General features: G+C 39.1%; 1 protein-coding gene across 6 annotated transcripts in view; it reads right to left on the reverse strand.

The window, feature by feature from the left end:
* Positions 1–20,296, reverse strand: part of Pde1c (phosphodiesterase 1C) — a 503,259-nt gene that overhangs the window by 120,048 nt on the left and 362,915 nt on the right. The window lies entirely within an intron of this gene.

Here is a 20,296-nt window from a genome sequence, read left to right on the forward strand (position 1 = left end):
GTATTTTCCAATAGAAATATAGTATTATTGTAGTATCTGAAAAACAGCAACTGAGACACTGCAAATCCCACAGGGATCTGGAGACTGGATGACTCTTCAGGTTGTTTGTCAAAGAAAAGAGAAGAGATTTTTGAAGACAGATTAGAGTTTGGATCCTATTTCTATTTCTCAATGTATTAGCTATGCAATGCTGGGTGAGTTATTTAATTTCTCTGAGTGTTACCCACCAAATGGAAAACCAAACATCAAATTTCTCAGGTTCATAAAAAGATTAAATGAAATTGATATAAAATTTGTGATTTATGTCTGTTTTTTTTTAAAGGAAGTTGTTGAAATTATTGTTGTTGGTATTTGATGATCTTGATCATCAGAGGTAACCAAATGAGAAAATTCTGGCTGAATACTTAAGATTACTGTCAGGTCAACATTTCCCTTTGGTTTATGCAATCTGTCCTCACCTTCCTGACTTAAAAATAACCTCCGACTAGCATTTATAGAAGAGAACAGGTGGATTTCTTGGAGAGATATAAACTACTTCCCTTCTGATCTTCATGAATGACCAACAATAAGGGATAAGAAGAATCTTGGATCAATCTTAAAAAGTAGGTAAAAAGAAGACTATACAAAGGACATCTCTAGGAATTTAAGTGGTGCAAAATAGAGAGGAAATTGGATGGAGTTAGTTAGTTCTCATCTAACTTTGAATCTCCAACATGTGACAAAGAAATATGCGAAGGAAATGAGCAGAGGACTGCGTAGATTTGGTGGTGACGGTCAGTCCAGCACATCCCCTTGCCAGTTCTTGGAATTGTTCTGGATGTCAGAGGGAGGACAGGACAGAGACTTGGTCTGGAAGGCCTTGCCAGTCACTCAAACACAGTGGACAGCCAGTCTACAAAGAATGGGGAGATTGCAGCCTGGAGCCCTAACTGCTGTTCCAAATAAGGGTTGGAGGCTCTTTGGCAGCACACTCCTGGCTAAGTCTGTCTCTGGTTCTGATTCTCACCTCACGGGGCCCACCTACCCCTAAGCTATCTGGAGTAAAATGAGAGCAAATTTAAACTTTAAAAAAATTTCTTCCTTCAAGTGGAGCTTAAATATTCTACCAGGAAGCTCTGATAGGACCCGTTTCAATTCTTAAAACCTAAGAGGAAAGAACAAAACAGAAGAAAATAATGAGGGAAAATATGACTAATAAAAGAACCAGAAGATGCTATCTGCCTATAATAAAGCTTCCACAGGAAATAAACAGAAAGCAGCTTTAATCAAAACAAGTTTTCCTAGGCGGCACTAAAACCTGAGTAAGCAGGGGACATAAGAAAATCAGAAAAGAATAAATGAAAACATCCCACCTAGGCTGTTCTAATTTTTCATGCCAAAGAATAAAGAACTGAAAAAACTTTGAGAAAATAAAATGAATCGCTTCGAAAGTAACAGAAATTCAAGCTGCTCATATACAGCTACATGTCTAACACCAGAAAGAAATTTAACAATACCAGTTTTGTAGAATAGTACGGTATAAATGAAGATATTTATATCTGTAATGAGTAGCATTGTCATGAATAGGCAAAACCAACAAAGATATTCTCAGGTATCAAAAAATTTACAATGTTATCATTCATATGCTTTCCAGAAAACAAATGCAAAACCAAGCTGTAAGGCTTGGTACACTCCTGGGTCTCCGGTGAAGTGGATGGTGGATTCCCAGCCTCCATTAAACTAAGCCAAACTTGACAAAGTAGACGAGTAGTTTCAAAAGAGTCCCTAAAGAAGTGGCTGATAAAATATAATGCTAATGCTGGGTGTGATGGCGCACACCTGTAATCCCAGCATCTTGGGAGGCTGAGGCAGAAAGATTTCAGGTTAAAGCTAACCTTAACAATTCAGTGAGGCTATAAGTAAACTAGTGAGACCTTGTGTCAAAATAAAAAATAAAAAAGGGCTCGGGATGTTGCTCAGTGGTTAAGTGTCCTTGGATTCAACCCTTGGCATAATGATGATCATGATGATGATGATGATGATGATGATAATAATATTAATAATAATAATAATAATATTATTATTATAAGAACAACTAAGTGTAGAAATGAGCTGACACTTCTTATAATACACCTCTATTGCCACTATAAACATCCTATGCCATTTTCACGAACCAGAGACTAGTAGTCAAAAAGTAAAAAAAATTGAAATAAGAACACCACAGGGACTATGGATTTATATCCACTGTTTTTAACAATTCTCATTCCTGGGAAAGCATAGTATTAAGAGAATCAATATGGTGTTATCTTGCTACTAGACCAGAGACAGGGAGGCGCTCCCAGAGAAAGCACAGCTTGGATTCCCACCCAGAGATTCAGATCAGCCCCACTGGAAAGGCCCGGGCTCTGTGCCACAATTAACAGGAAATCGGCACAGCAGGGGCTTCTCCATGACGCCACCAGTAGTGCCAGCCAGACACTGGGCAGTCACACTTGTGTATTCAATGTGAAGCTCTAATCAAGGGAAGGCTGCAGGAAACAAAACTCCTAGCAAAATGGCTTCAACAACCCCAGAAAAAAAATGACACAGAAATAAAGTACTTTTTGATGCATAAGGGGTACCAAAGATTTGGACCTTTCTAGCTTCTGAGATGAGTGGAAGACTCCACCAACCTCCTAGCAGAGAGGGGAAGGAACCTGGGACAACCCACCCTCTGTATATGAAAAGTCATCAGTTGACAGTCACCTCGACTGATTCAAGGATGACTAAACATAAAAAAAAAAAAAATCTATAAGAAGATTCAGCAATAAAGACAGAGGGGAACACAGCAGCACTTGAAAGGCAGAGAAAGGACTTGCTTCTTGAAAACAAGAAAATTCACCCATGGAAACAGCAGTCAATTTTAAGAAGCATCTGCTGTGGGCTCAATAAAATTTCAGAAAGCATAGATCTGTGGAACCTGGAATTGATGTAATAAAAAGTGAACATATTGAGAGAGAAAAGGAAATTAAAAAGAAATGAAACATGACAATAGTAAAACAATACAATTTTTTTAAAAGAAAAGAAAAAGCAGCAGCAACTTGCTAAATACCCAACTCCTGTTTGACCCAAAACCCATGTAAGATTCAAGCTGCAGCTGTCAGCCATCTGCTTTAAGTAGATGCCACTCAAACTCTTGGAGTTCCAGATGACCCTTCCCTCCGATATTGCTGAGCTTTAGCCTAGTGCTCAGTGGCTTCTACCACATTGGCCCCCAGCCCACCCTCCCCTCTAGCTCTTTACTCTTCCCATTAAGAACACTTCCCTGCCCTGCCTTCCCCCACCTACCACCTACTATTTGGTGAAACTGCTATTTCTTGGGCATAAGAGTTTCTAAGAGTTTTTATACAATTATTTTTATACAATTATTATCCACTATTCTCAAAAATTCTCAAAATTCCTGGGAATAAACAACCTTCCCTGTTTTTTCATCAAAATGTAGGTTTTCTCTAGACCTGAATCCATCTTTTTTAAAAATTTGTTCCTGTTAGATATACTTGACAGTAGAGTGTATTTTGAGATATTATACATACATGGGGTATCACTTATTCTAATTAGAATCCCATTCTTCAGGCTGCACGTGATATGGAGTTTTGCTGGCCGTATATTCACATATGAACATAGGAAAGTTATGTCCAATTCATTCTACTGCCTTTCCTATTCCCATATTCCCTCCCTTCCCTTCATTCCTCTTGTTCTAATACAATGAACTTCTATCCTCTACCCTTGATTGTGTGTTAGCATCCACATATCAGAGAGAACATTCAGCCTTTGGTTTGGGGGGATTGGCTTATTTCACTTAGCTTGATAGTCTCCAGTTCCATACACTAGAAAAACTAGGGATAGTAGGAACAAATCTCAACATTTTAAAAGCTATCGATGCTAAATCCAAGGCCAACATCATTCTAAATGGAGAAAAATTAAAAGTATTCCCTCTTAAAACTGGAACAAGATAGGGAAGGCCTTTTTCACCACTTCTATTCAACATAGTTCTTGAAACTCTTTCTTTTGTAATTAGATAAAAATCAAAGGGAAATAAATAGGAAAAGAAGAGCCCAAACTTTCCCTATTTGCCCACAAAATGAATCTATATTTAGAAGACCCCAAAAAATACCACCAGAAAACTTCTGTAACTCATAAACGAGTTCATCAAGTAGCAGGATATAAGATTAATACAAATAAATTACTTGTGTTTCTATACACCAATGATGAATCAGCTGAAAGAGAAATCAGGAAAACTAACCCATTCACAATAGCCTCAAAAAAGCACCTTGGAAATCAATCTAACAAAAGAGTTGAAAAACCTGTACAATGAAAACTATAGAACACTAAAGAAAGAAATTGAAGAAGCCCTTAGAAGATGAAAAGATCTCCCATGTTCTAGGATAGGCAGAATTGATATTGTCAAAATGGCCATACTGGATCCATCTTAAGAAGAGTTTTTGATAAAGTAACCAGGATGTTTTACCCTCATATAGTAAAACACTTTTATTAAATTCTGGGAAGAGTAGCTTCCCTAATTTTCCTAATAAAGTCAAAAAAATATTTCTCCAGGCAAGTTCAACCCATCTAAAAGGCCACATGCTGGGTTCCCTGGTAAGTGACAGCCTGCATTTTGAGAAAGATGGATATCTAACTTATTAATCCTACATGAAAGGATTTTTTGGTCTGGGCACCTAATAGGAGTTTATTTCATGGGCATTCAAAATAAAATTCACAAAGAAGGAAGGGAGGGAGAGAGGAAGGGAGCAAAGAAGGAAATAAAAGTAATAAAAATAAAGTTTCTCTTCTGAGTGAATGTTCATAGTTTCCAGCACCCCATCCATTTCTGTCACGGGCTGCCAGATAATATTTCCAGTGTAAAAGTACAACACCATTTTAGGAAGAGCTTATGCATCCAAGCTTTGGCAAGATGCCTCTGTGGGGCAGTGTAGAATGTCATCCTGGATGAGCTGCTGGGTCTTGATGCACATCTTCCATTTCTTCCCATAACCCCTTTGCTTCCTTTGCTTCCTTCCCTGCTGCAAGGCATAGTGGACAGCTGCATCACTCCAGCTCTCTGTGCCCTCAAGTCCACAGCAAGTCCTGAATGTGGAGTCCCTGGACCACTGCTGTTTGGGGAAGAAGAAATGCACTGGAGGAGGGAAACTAGGTGAGAGGCCTGAATGTCTTAGTTTAGAATTCAAAAGACAGTTGAAGGGGAAGAGAGAAAGTCCTCATTATTCCACACAGTTCCTGGGACTAATGGGGTGGACCTCATCAGAAGGCAACTTAAGGGATCAACTTGATAAATTAAAAAAAAAAATACCCTAAGTTGGGCACCATGGCCCATGTCTGTAATCCCAGCGGATGTAGGAGGATCATGAGTTCAAATCCAGCCTCAGCAATGGCAAGGCACTAAGCAATTCTCTAAATAAAATTCAAAATAGGTAGCTCAGTGGTTGAGTGCCCCAAGTTTCATCCTCAGTGCCAAAAACAAACAAACAAACAAACAAAAGACACCCTATATTGAACTGGGCTTTGTTCCCTGTCCAGGTGGAGGCCCTAAGAACCTTTCAGTGTTACATTGTGGGAGTGGGTACGTTTGATGAGCTTCAGCCACTGCTAGAATGAAATCATCCAAAAAACACAAGCAAAAATCAATAGGGATATAAAGCTACAGAAATGCATTTTCTTACATCTGTCCATTCTGCCCAAGGTTATGCTTTCTGCAGATAGATTAAGCAGTTCCTAAAATACCATGTAGCCCACAATGGCTGTTGTCTCAGACAGGCTTTGTTTAGTTTGAAAGAATGTGAAAGGGAACGGGATCCTTCACAGCACTTCTCTTACATGATCTGATGAATCATGAGCCGAAAACACTCATTTGAATAATAAAAAAAAAGCTCCTTTTTAGTTCATCACATCCGTGTGTCTGTAAGGCACAGGTGTCTCTGTGTACTTTTCACACCCGCCTCCTCTGCCACTCCTGTCCCCTGCCACTTACCTAAATGCCATAGGAAATAACTTAAAATGACTCCTCCAAGTGGTATGCCCTACAGCAACTTTCAGGCTTATGATGCTTTAAGACCATCTGATCATAGCACCCAGGGTGATTTTAGGTTTATTTCTATAATTAATGACAAGATGGTTAAGATGGCAACACTTGAACTATTCATTCAACATGTGAGTGTTCTGTGCATGGCATCATGAGAAGCTCCAGTAACACAAAGGGGAAAATGTGCTCCTCCCCTGGATGAGGAGGACTTAGTTTATGAATACGCACTATGGAGACCGTGAGATGGCAGAGGTATCAAGGGGCAAATAAAGCGAAAAGAGAGGAATCTCCAACCGGAAAGAGTCTCCCTAAGGAAGATGATATCAGAACTGTCTTGAAGGTCAGTCACACAAGATGGGATGGAGACATGGTAGACTGAAAGAGCAACCTGAAAACTGATCTGTTCAGAGAATTCCAGAACTCAAGAGCATGACATCAAGATATGACACCTCAGAAGAAGTCAGAAGCCAGACCACGGTGGTCTTAGCATGCCAAGCTACAGAAATTTACTTTTCTCCTAGAGATAACAGGGCACCCAAGGAGAACTTTTTTTTTTTTTAAAAGGGAAGAGAGTAGCATGATAAGAACTGCACCTTAGAAAGGTAGATCTAACCATACAATAGAGGAGCATGCTCATGGGTAAGTGGGAAACTATACCATCAGCCCTATGTATCCCAGGTTCTGCATCTATGGATACAACCAACCCCAGATGAAACTGCTGAAAATAACTGTCTGTAATGAACATGTACAGAGCGATTTTTTTCTTGGTATTACTCACTAAACAATACAACAATGAATTAGGCATTTTAAGTAATCTTGAGGTGATTTAAAATATGAGGAGGGATATGTGGAGTTATGAGCAAATATAACTGAGATGTATACCATCATACACAAAGAACTTCAGTATCTGCAGATTTTGGTATCCTTGGTGGGATCTTGGAGCCAATCTCCCACAGATAACAAGGGATGCATATTTGCATCATAATGGAGCTTACTGAATACCCTGAACAGTGTGGTATGAATGTTCTCTTTCATGGGACAACACTTCGATAGGGTGTGCATGAATTGGGTCATAGTATAGATGATGGCTTTCAAAGAATGTTTGGGAAAGAACTTTTTGGGAGTGTGTGTTTTGCTGATTTAGTAACCACTGAATTAAAAGTAAACAACAACAACAACAAAAATAATGACTGGCAAGTCAGGCACAATGGTGCCCACCTGTAATCCCAGCAAATTGGTAGAGACAAGAGGAGCTCAAGTTCAAGTTCAGACTCAGCAACTTAGCAAGACCCTGTCTCAAAATTATAAAATTAAAGAAAGAGAGAGAGAACTCAGTAGTAAAGCACCCTGGGTTCAATCCTCAGTACCAAATAATAATAATAATAATAACAACAACAATGATGACGACTGGCAAAAATAGCCTAGATATGTACTTTTTTGCCTTTGCTAATGCCATAAATGTTTCTAGTGCTCCTATTTATACCTACTTGATGTAGATAAAAAATTTGGTGCTTATATTTTTAATCATTTTTATATTTTTACATAGGTCTCTATGTAATTTGCTAACTATTAAAAATAGTAAAGTTATAGAAGATTTTAAATAATATTAACAAAAGTGACCTAACAGACGTGTAATGAGCACCACACAACAGCACACCACTTTTTTCAAGTGCACATATAATAGTTATCAAAACCGACCACAGGCTGCGGCCTAGAGAAAGTCTCAACAGATTTCAATGAATTCCACAACAGTAGAACTAAGCTTGAGATCAGAAACAAAATAAAATGACTGGCAATATTCCGAAAGTTTGGAAATTCGGAAATATATATTTTTATATAACACGTAGGACAAAGATTTTAAATGAGAAAATAATTTTAACTGTATGAAAATGAATCTTGATGCATCAAAACTAGTGGCATGCAAGTAAAGCCATGGTTAGAAGCAAATACATAATCTTTTTTATTTGTAGTTATCCATGACAGTAGAATGTATTCTGGCAGAATATACAGACCTAAAGTATAACTTATTCTATTAGGTTCCCACTCTTGTGGTTGTATGTGATGTGGAGTTACCCTGGTTGTGAATTAAAACACAAGGCTAGGAAAGTTCTGTCGGATCATTCTACTCGCTTTCCTTTTCCCCACCCGGTTCCCTTCCCTTCATTACCCTCTGTCTAGTCCAAGCTAAGAAATGTATAATTTTAAATGAACATATTAGAGAAGAAACAAGTCTCAAAATAAGTCATCTCATTATCCATCTGAAGGAGTAATAAAAAGAACAAGTTCAAAAAAGTAAAAACAAAATATAAACACAAGAAAACTTAAGTGGAAAACAAACCCAACAGAGAAATAATTGACAAAGCAAAAGCTGGGTCTTTGAAAAAGCTTAATGAAACAAATAGGACAAGCAAGAGTGAGCAAGAAAAAAAGGTACAAATAACCAATATCAAAAATAAAGAAAAAATCACTCAAGATCCTACAGACATTTATAAACAACATCATGAATACCTTTCTGCAAACACACTTAAAATTTAGATAAAATAGAAAATTTCCATAAAAAATTTATTAGAAGTGACATAAGAAAAACTATAAAATAAAAATAATTCTATATCTATTAAAGAATCTAATTTATAATTTAATTTTCCCACAAAAGTACATATCACTTTACCAATGAATTAATCTAAGCATTCAAAGAAGAAATTACATAAAATATTTCAGAGGATAGTGAAAGAGAAAACACTTTCCAACTCATTTTATGAAGCACTATACTCAATCTCCAAACCAAACAAGCACATTATTTAAAAAAAAAAGTTAATAGGCCAATCTCTCTCATGAACATAGATGCAAAAATCCTAAATAAAATTTGCACAAGTTAAGGCTGATGTGATAAATAAAAAGAGTTAAAAAATACTGAGCAAAGTGCAAGGTTGTTTTAAAATGTATAATCAGTGAATAATTGTAATTCATTATTTTAATAGACATAGTAAAATAAAAATATATGATCATTGTAATAATTTGAGAAAATCAAGATACATATCATGGGAAAGGAATAAAAGTGAATTTCCTAAATTTGATACTGAGCTTTTAACCAAAAAAAGCTAAAGCAAACATCATACATTATGCTAAAATATGGAAGACATAAAAATTAGAAAGAAAAGGTAAAACTGTCATTATAGATGAATGTATATCTAGATAGGGCATCTAAAAGAATTTGAAAATAGACTATTATAATTAAGAGGTGAACTTAGCAGGGTCAATGTATAAATAGCAATAAACAATTAGAAAATGGTACTGTCCATAAAGGCATTGAAATTTAAAAAAAAAAATCTAGGAATAAATCTTACAAAAGACTTAAAAGTCTTATATGTAGAAAACTGAGGGATGTTACTTACAGAATTTCAAATTTGCTAAAGAAATGGAAAGATAAGCCATGTTCAGAGAATTCTAAATTATAGAAATGTAATTTATCTATAGATTTATTGTAATTCCCCATACATTTCTCATAGATCATAGATAATGACAGACTGATTGTAAAATTTATTTGGAAATGCTAAAAATCAAATATAGTGGTATGGTGAAGAGGAGGAGGAGGAGGAGGAGGAGGAGGAGGAGGAGGAGGAGGAGGAGGAGGAGGAGATGATGATGATTTATATTCCTAAATACCAGAACTTCTAATTCAATTCTGGACCTGTGTCCCTCTACCACATAGCTAGTCAAGCTTTCTTCCTTGCCACATTCAGTTGGAATAAGAGGACAATAATAATATAAGTAGACAAGTAAATATGGAAGGAGGAGTGGGGTGAGGAGGGGAAAGAGGAGAAGGAGAGGAAGGAGGGGGAGAAGAAGGAAAAGGGGGGAGGAAGAAGAAGAGGAAGAGGAGGAGGAGGAGGAGGAGAAAGTCATCAAATATAAATTGCTTTTGAGTTAAATTACTCCAAAGGGATTAGTAGGTACCCATTCTTTGGTGGTAAGGGTACCACTGTCTACTCTTGGTGGCTAGAGATTTTCTGATTCTTCCATTCCTTTTGTTTTCAGGAAGTTATGCCAAAAAGCAGCTGTGCACACTTAGTCTTCTGGTTTCTGCTCCACAGGGTAAATCTCCTTTCAGAATACATGTTTGTGAACATGCAAATGAGCAACAAGTGAGCAATCATGTGTCCACATGCATGACAGGTCACTGGATGTGAATACTAGCTGGAAAGTACTGTTGGGCCAGAGAGAAGTCTCATATTTTTATGGTGTTAAAGGAGGTATTCTCATCTAGGGTTAAAATTTGAATCCATTTTGAGTTTTTAATATCGATCTCTTGCCTTAGAAACCCTTGCAGAAGAATAATGCAGTAATTTAGAAAGGAAATACCTCCCAGTCATTCGTGGCCTCATAAAGGACTATTTCTTAAATCCAATTTATCTATAAACTATTTTTACTGCCATTGAACTCAAATTTTGTTTAAAAGAAATTACTTTTGTTTTTTTTTTTTTTAATGCAAGGTACATAATTATGCTAGGAAAATCTTTCCTTGAGGGAAACCACCTCTCCAAAGTTTGACTGGAGTTGGGTAGAGCTTACTGGGAAAGGATGTTAATATAAGAACCCACTTTACTGGCCAGTGCTCTTCAAGAGAAAGAAAGAAAAAGAACATAAAAGAAAGCCCAGAGCATCATTCAGAATCCACACAGGTCACGTTGGGGACCAGGGAAGTGGAAGGAGATAAAATCTTCTATGCTGTCAAGAGGTAAGTTCCAGAAGCTATTTTTCATTTGCAGCTATTCATGTGGAAAGAATCACCATCACTTTTCTCAGCTGATAAACATGCCACTTCAACAACATCTGTCTTGGTAAACCAAAGAAACAAGAAGAACTAAAAACATCTTTGAATGGTGATAATGAGAAAAGGAAGATGAGAAGAAATGATAAGAAAAGTTTGCAGGAAGACTCAGGAGGGTTGCAACCCATGAATAGACATAACTGTACTTGTCTTATCTAGTCAACCGAGTCCTTCATTTTCCTGCCCTGAACTCTTTTTTTTTTTTTATCCAACCTGCATTTTATCTCATTATGATTATGCAAAGAAGCTAAAGCTCCTTCACCCAGCCGGATCATAGGAATTCTATAATACAAGAAATACAACATATAGTAGGGATCCTGTTTGCTGGAACACAGGGTTATTTATCTGGATTCAGCAGCAGTTCAAATTTCTCTTGAAAGTAGGAGGATTAGGACAAAGCAATGAAATTCCAAACTCACCTCCTAAGGTAGATGCCAAAAGGAACTGATGTCACTGTGAAGAAACACTTGGCAACAGTCATGTTTTCCAGAATCCCCAACTGCTCCTTGCTTGTCAAATGCAGCTCACAATGTACATAGAAAAGTCTGTGATCAAGGATGTGCAGAACTGCTTTATTAAACCAGCTGAAACTGGCATGTAATAGGAAGTGCTCGATAAACATCAGTTCAACAAATGCAGTACTGAGTAGATTTATTTATCAGCATTTGCTTTTTTAAAAAAAAAAGAAAGCACAATCTAAATAATTTAAGTATGAAACTATCTTTAGAAAAGAAAAACAAGGGGCTGGGGTTGTGGCTCAGTGGTAGAGCACTTGCCTTGCATACATGTTTGATCCTCAGGACCACATAAAAATAAATAAATAAAATAAAGATATTGTGTCCATCTACAACTAAAAATATATTTTTAAAGAAAAAGAATGTGTTAAGATAAACTGAAAATTATTTTTCTTACTTCCATTTTAATGTTTTCTTTTATAGCCACAGCAATAAATAAAAGTAATTCATGGATAAAAAAAAAACTTCAAATAATGCCTAACAAGATGCCGAATCAGCATAGTTCCCATCCTCAGGTTTAATTCCAGAAAGAATTATAGAAAGAAAACCCTAAAATACAAACAAAACTGTGAGCAACCTCCAAGGAGACTTGAGACTGTTGCTTTGAATGAGTGTATGGGGACTGTGTGGTGCAGGAAGGCAGCCCAGCCAGGCCTAGAGGAAACGACAGGAAAGAAACTATTACTGTCTCCTTGTCCCTCTCCCTCCACTGCCCCAAATGCACAGAGGCTGCCCCACACCTGTGCTGACTCAGAACTCTATGGTTCAAGAGATGCTAAGAGTTTGATCAGGGATGTTGGTCCCCCTATGTTTGCCATGGTTTTCCAAGACTGTCACAGAACACAAAAGAAAGTGGGAAAGCATGTATGGGAGAATTTTTATGAACCAGGCAGGAATGAGAACTCAAGTCCTCTAGGCATTTCTCATTGTCCAGAATCATCACATGGCCACACCTTTCCAAGGGAGAAGTTGGGTAATGCAGTGTAGCTGTAGGCTCAGAGGAGGAGAGAATGGGTTTGAGAGGGAGCCAGCCAATCTCTGCTACACCTAGAAAATGTCAAACTCTCATAAAAACTTATTTTTTTTCTTTTTAAACTTTTACTTTCTATGCCATCTTGAGAGGATCAAGAGGAATATCATATATTAAAGCAGACTGTTGACTCAACAATCCTATGAAACTAAAAGATACGACCTTTTGTTATGGTTTAGATATTAGATGTCCCTCAAAAGCTCATGTATGAGACAATGAAAGAGGGTTTGGAGGTAAAATGACTAGGTCATGAGAGCCTTGACCCAAACACTGCATTAATCCCCTGACAGGAATTAACTGGGTGATAAGTATAGGCAGGTAGTGTGCCGATAAAGGAGGCATTCCTTTGGGGTATATATTTTGTCCTGTGAGTGAAGTAGTTTCTCTCTTCTCTCTTCTTTAACTATCTCTCTCTCTCTCTCTCTCTTTAAAAGAAAGAAAGAAAAAGAAAGAAAGGAAGAAAGAAAAAGAAAGAAAGAAAGAAGGATGGATGGATGGAAGGAAGGAAGGAAGGAAGGAAGGAAGGAAGGAAGGAAGGAAGAAGTGGGACATAGTCATCCAGCTCAATGGAATATATGGAAAACAGCCTGACACATGACGTTGTGCTTTCCCCAGCTGATTTATAAGTGCCTCGCTGTTCGTGTGGTCTATTTAATGTCTCTCAGATCCTTCTGCTTAACAGCAGCAGCAGTAGGAAGGGAGGGATCAATGCTCACCATGAGCTCTTAACTGTGTCTGATGACTTTGGAAAGGATCCAACAAGGACCATGTCCTGTAATGTTGGAACCTTGGTGGAAACCAGACTCAATGCTTGAGAAAACCTTTAGAAAGATCACTGGAAGTTCTCAAGATCAGCTCATAAAACTGAGATGCAAGCAAATAAGCTTACGCTAACCAAAAAGGACCCAGTGACTTCATGCAAGGGCCACCCATTCCACCTTTACTGGCAGCAGTCCCTTGGAAACTCTGCCATAGGAGGCACCCATTGCACTCTCCTTCTCCCTCTTCAGTTCATTCTTAGCAGATTCTTTCATTTTTGAGGTTAATTTCACTATGGCAGGCTGGACATGAAGGATTTGGAAAGGAGAAAAATCCACACATAAACTTCAGCCTCTGATAACCACCATTCTACTCTCTGCCTCTGTGAGCTCAACTATTGTGGATCCCACATATCAGAAAGATCATGGTACATATCTTTCTGTGCCTGGTATATTTCACTTAACATGTGTCTTCTGGGGAGTGGATAGGAAAGGGGGAGTCAAAGAACATAAAGCTCCAGTTAGATAATTCTCGGTGAGCTATTACACAGCATGACAATTATAGTTAATTATAATGTATTATATCTTTCAAAATCACTGAGTTGATGTTTAAAGATCCCATCAGAAGGAAATGATATGTTATGGGAAGGAAATATTAATTAGCCTGATTTGATCATTCCACAATGTATACATGCATTGGAACATCTCAATATATGCAGTTATTCTTTGTTAATTAAGAATAAAATTAAGTAAAAAAAGAATTGATCTTATAAAATAAAAGAAAAGAAATAAATTCAGAGCTGGGTATGAGGCTGCTATAGTTAGGGTAAGTAAGAAGCAGTGTTGAAAGAGTCTTCATGGTGCTTATGTTGTGTTCATTTCCAATGAGTAGGAAGATACTTTTCATATATTAACGTTTCAAGTGTTTTAAAGGTAATTATCATTCAATTTCCTCCCCCAAATAAATCATTTCGTAATAGCTTTGGAGTAGGGAGTGGGTAGGAATCTGGACCTGTAGTGCTTTATCATTCATGGAATGTCTAGTGTATTCTAATAGTTGATTGTGTCGAAAATCTAAAGTTTTTCCTTTTGTTTTCTTTCTGTTACATACTGATACAAAAAGAAGAAAGAATTGGGGAAACTTTTAAATTCTTGCATCACAATCTTATTCACCAGCACAAACTTCTCTGTCCCTGGAGATGAAGGATGGGACTCATTTTGCTTTCTGTGCTATTAAAATAGTGTAATCTTATTCTCTCTTTCTCTGTGGTTAGAAACACAAGCTTGATAGAACTCAGGTACCTTATCAAGTAACTGCTAATATAGGACCCAACCTCCATAACTATTCGGGAATGAGATTCATCCCCCGTTAGCTGTTTGCTGTCAGAATTTACATGAAGAGTTGATTTACAGAGGAATTAGCCGCAAATAGTAGCAAATACTGATAAATCAATATGGATAAAGCACTCTGCATACCCCAAGTAAACATTCCTCGTTCACAATGATAATTTTTGCAGTTTAGAAGTATCATCAAGTGCTTTGGAGTCTGTCCCTCATGAGCACCATGAGCCTCCACTGTACTAGGACTTCCTCATTTAGCATTTTTAAAACCTCCTAAATCTGGGCATGTACTCTGTGTGATTTTTTTTTAAATGACATTTGAGCCTATGGAGTGTTGTAATATACTTGATTATTATGTGCAAAAAGAAGAATTTTTTGAGAAGAGCTTTATTGAGATTTAGCCTCTGGCTTGGGGACTGGAAAGAGGAAGAAACAATTCTGTTAAATGATTTTCTAAGAGAGGAAGAGGCAAGAGGAATTTGGGGACTCTTCAGCACTTGCAGTCATTTCTCTGGAAGTATACATGAGGTTTGTAAAATCTCGAGGAAAGATTGTGATGTTCACAACTACGCTATTGAGTGTTTCTAGAGAGAGTTTTCCTTTCTCCCTACCAGGCTGTGAACATAAACACTGCAGGGTCAACGATGCTCCCCAACTTGGAGTCATAACAGACAGGCACTTGCCAGATCCACAGCCTACCAGAGACCAAGGTGTGACAACTGATTACAGGTCTCACCACGGAACCTGAGAGATGGCTGAGCTTGGTCCAGCCGTGGCGAGTCGTGAGAACAAAATGAGAACCTTTACTGGAGTAGAGACTGGTCTTTAAAATTTATATACATATGATTCCACAAACAGCCCATGCCACCTCTACGTGTGACTTTTGGCTCTGAGCTGTTTGCAACTGCTGGCTGTGGACTAAGTGTGGATCCCTTCCACCTCTTTTATTTTTAAGTCCTAAACACAAATATTTCTAGGAAAAAAAAAGATGTCACTGGAATCAGAAGTACAAAGCTAAAACCTGTGGCCTGGGGGACCTGGCCCTTGATTCTCACACCTAAACCTCTCCTGCCCAGTGCAGGGATCTCCAGCAATTGAATACACTGATGTGCCACAAAGAGTATTTGGCCATTTTTACTTCTCACATCCATTGCCAATGGCCATGTCCATTATGACAAGCCTCCAGGAAGTAGGGGACAGAGGAATCTTGGGAAAGAGGAGTCTAGGAAATAGGTTAGTGTCCTATGTCAAAGTCCTGAGGCAGGAGATTGTCAGATGGGCCCAGAGGAGAGCAGAGAGCTGAGAAATTTAGCCCCACTTCCATTTTTGAACTCACCAATGAGATGCCCTCCAAGGCCAGTGCCAGCACACCCTCAACCTACACAGGAAGTAACTTCAGACAGAAGCAGCTGTGTGTTAGTCAGAGGAAGGCCACAGAGCAGATCTGTGAACAACCCTTGACTACCGGGCAGGGAGCAAGAAGGAGTTGGAGGTCCCCTGTGCCCTGCAGAGGGATGTGGGAAGCAGCTGGTAGTGCTGACTGGCAGGATTGTGAGAGGCACTGAATGGCTGAGAGCCAGAAGGATGTCATCCCAAGCCAGAGAGCAAAGAGGAGTCACAGCCAGAACTCAGCAGGAGCCATGGTGTCAGGAGCAGCTGAACAAGGTCAAGCTGGAGGTAGCGCGGACAGTCACAGACCTGGGTTAGAGGTATCACTGACTTCCAGTGACCAAGTGGACAAAAGACATCACTATGGAGACAAGAGGTACCAGGACCAGGACCCAGGTTGTCTTGGAGGGGAACAGGGAGAGTAATTAGGAAATCTGAATGTCCGAGACTTTTTTAAAAAGTGGGTTACTTAAAAACACTGTTTAAATGATTAGATTGGGTCGGGCTTCATGAACTGGATTGTAAGTCAGTCTCTCTCTCTCTCTCTCTCCCCCCCTCCCTCCCTCTCCCTCTCCCTCTCTCTCCAGATCACACATCTTTGCCCCCTGGGTGTGCTGTAAGTAAGTAGCTCCCCTGCTAAATGCAAAGCATTGAGTAGTTTCTCACATTGAGGCAGGGACCCTGGGAAGCAGAGATGGATACAACTCCACACCTGCTCTCGGGGCACAAACACCTGGGATGGAAAGCAAGCAAGTACAAAACCAATGATAATCTTCCACAGCGAATCCTGTGCCTGTGACCAAGTAGAATGAAATATCATTAAAGCCCAGGGAAGAGGGAAAGTACTCCAGGTTGTGGCAGGACAAGTTTCCACAGGTGTTGGCATGAGAATGGGATTCAGTTGTTCACATTAACCAAATCTTCATGGGTGCCAATAATAAGTCTGCTTTTGTGCGAGGTCCATGCACCCTGAGGGTATACAGTCCAATGGGGGAGGCAGCACAGAAAAATTCTAGGCAACACCATCCAGTCTTAAAATAGACTGCAGTGGCCATGATGGAAGAATTTACTAAGTTTGGGCCTGTCAATCACAATTCCTAAAGAACATCAAGAAAGCCAAAGTTGAAAGCAATTAGCACCAAAATTTATTGTGTCCCACAGAGTATGAACAGTGCGCCTGCCAGACAAGAGCTCGGCAACCGGGTCAGAGAGATTGTATAACAAGAAACATAAGCCTAGAAGGAGGGAAGGGGATGCCAGGAAGTTGTTAAGAAAGGAGTGCTGTGATACTTCAGAGGACAGGCAGCACCCTTCTAGTGGGCTGGGAGGGTGCTGCCCACTAGAGAGATTTCCTGTTACTGCTTCACAGAGAGGAGAGTGTCAGAGGAGGTAAGGCAAAGTGAGCAAGCCTTAAAAAGTTACTACCCATACCTCTCTCTCTCTCTCTCTCTCTCTCTCTAACAGGTAGTGTCTGAGGAAGGGAAGGGACTCAAAAAGGACATATGGGTAAAAACAGCAGCACTTGGTGTGATTTCTGAGTTTCTCTGTCCTACCTGAATCTCAAGAGTAGAGGGCAAATGGAGATAAGGGATTCTCTGTTGTCGTTTCTAACAGTCTATCACTGGGGCAAAGCAATGGGATCATTTCAAAGGAAGAAAGAAAGGATATCAAAGATCCATCAGGGCCTCCTTCTAAAGGACTGCCTGGGCGCCCATGGCCAGACTAGAAATGTCCAGATGCTGGAGAGAGAGTGTTCTTGGCACCTCTGTTGTCCGTGCCCAGGTCTCTGTAGGAGAGAGAAAGTGAGGATGCCGTCTCTTGGGCTCTGGGGAGCATGGTAGGATGGGGGTGGGTTATGGGACCTGCACAGAGAAGGGACAGGACAGGGAAGGTCTGGGAAGGTGCATCACCAAACAGCTTCAGTTCATTTCCAGAAAGGAGGATTCCTTATTCTCAGGGCTTCTCTCCGTGTCTGTATGCCCTTACTCGCTCCTTTGATCTACTTAGTAAAGAATTTGTTTTCACCACTGTTGTTTATCAAGAGCAGCTACCTGGACCTGGTGACTCTGCTCTCCAGAATGATTTTTTAGCCCTTTAATCTCTTTCATGGTCTACTGGCCTCCATGGCAGCTGGTCAACAGGCACTAAGAGTGACGGGAGAAAATGAAGGTGGCATCTTGAAGTATAATTTCCTGGGGGGATTATTTTTATAATATACAAACTCAGACCTGACTTCAGATCCCAATTTGAAGTGGCATAAAAAATGCTGATGACCCTGACCTTGTAGGGTGGGGGTAACACTTTCAGCCAAGTAATCTGAATAATGAAACTACCTTGTGAGGGTTCCATTATTTAATCAGTGCTTTTAAAATTATATTCCTTAGAACACCCAACCCAGGTTAATGGGAATAGTTTTCTGTGTGCATGTTTTGGAAACTCAGGCTAAGCAAAGTTAAGCAGTTCGTTCAGTCTTTGCCTTCTCAGAGCTTCAACACTGATGCACACTAAGATCCAGCAAGATGAGGCAGTCATGGAGAGCATTTCCCTGCTAGATTAGACAAAACCCTATGTTCTCCTTTCTGAAGCCTCAGGATTAAAGGGTTCTACTGCATGGAATTTGAGGGCTGCCTCCTGGCACCGCCACAGGGCTCTACTTCCCTGGATAAGCAGGTGCCCTCATTAAAGTCAAGGATTAGGCAAACTTGAGATGAAAGGACAATTGTAAGTCTGAAAGGACTGTTTTCTCTCCTTTTTAATGCATGGAAAGTATTCTATTACAAGTTAGCATGAAAGGTAAAGAGCAAAAAGAATGTAAGACTCTACATTGAAGGAAGCAAAAGAGTAAACCTGGACACGCAAATCTCCCGGAAACCAGCTTTTCTATTTTACGAACATTTCATTCACTTCAATCTTCTCTCCTTTCCAACATTCTGTCATTACTGCATTATTAAACCTAGGATTCTCGAAGCTAAATGAGAGAAGTAGTCTCAGATGATTGGATGTATTTCACTTTTACCTCTGCAATGATGAAAGACCAGTTTTGAACTCTTCTCCATTTGTTTTCGAATACCACCTTTCTGAACTATTTTTCCTTTTTTCTCTGCTGGCCAATTAACATAATTTAAAAGGACAAATGGGCATACCATTATGATTCACAACTCTCAACTCTACTATTACATATTTGGAATATATTCCCTGAATTCAGCATAGATCCACAACGAAATATCGATTCGTCCACATTCTCATGCTTTCAGTTAGAATCTCTGATCAAGACTACAAACAACCTAATATATATTAATATTTTACTTCTTTCCTTTTTAATAGCTAGAAAACTAATAAATGCTGTTTATGTACCTTAGAACACTGTCAACTACAATGTTGGCATATAATTGTTTTCATGTCTACCTCTCCCAATAGTCACAAAACCTGTAAGATTTCTGAAAGAAAATAGAAATAAATTTGCATAGGTATATATATTTGTGGGGATCAGGTATTTGAGATAAGATGATCTTTTAAAAAAAAAAATTTCTTTTTTGGTACTAGAGATTGAACCCAGGGGCACTTAACTACTGAGCCACATATCCAGCCCTTTTTTTTAATAAATATATTTTATTTAGAGATAGGATCTTGCTGAGTTGCTTAGGGTCTCATTAAGTTGCTGAGGTTGGCTCTGAACTCACAATCCTCCTGCCTCAGCCTCCCCTGTACCAACACACCCAAACAAGATGATCATCTTTAACTAGACATGTTTTCTCCATCCCAAGCAGATTTTAACTGAGGGAAATTATTTATGTTTCTAATATAAAGCAGTAAAGAAGCATTCTTCTCTCTTCCCTGTCTCTCTCAAACATCACTGTTCCTCTTCAGAGGTGCCCTAGCAGAGCACTGCTGCTTCTAGTCCTTACCAAGTACATGGATCATCCCACTTAGAGCAGTCAGTCCTGACTGTGGATAACACAGAGCTGCAAAAGTATCAACTGGTGGTGCAAACCCCAGGAGACCCCAAAGGCCCAGTTGTTAACAGAAGTGTTAAAAAGAAAAAGAAAATCAAAGATTGTATGACATGTGTGATACTAATGTTGAAACCATGAAGGGGAAAAAAGAGACAGAGTGAAAGAAAGAGGGTGTGGGGACAGGGAAGGATGAGGTGATGAAAAATAAAATACATACGCCCTCAGAATGAGCATGTGTGTGTTTCCTCGGTAAGTGCAAGAAAGCCGGTCAGTCTATTACCTTTACTCCACTAGATTAAATTAATTCAAAGGTGTCCATCATCACTCTCTCTTCCTAAGGCAGTGGTTCTCAAGTGGGGCAATTTTGTCTTCCATGGGGGATTAGCAAAGTCTGGAGACAGTGCAGCTGTAATGACAGGAGGGTGCT

This window comes from Marmota flaviventris, chromosome 1 (genome assembly GCF_047511675.1).
Source record: "Marmota flaviventris isolate mMarFla1 chromosome 1, mMarFla1.hap1, whole genome shotgun sequence".
NCBI lineage: Eukaryota > Metazoa > Chordata > Mammalia > Rodentia > Sciuridae > Marmota > Marmota flaviventris.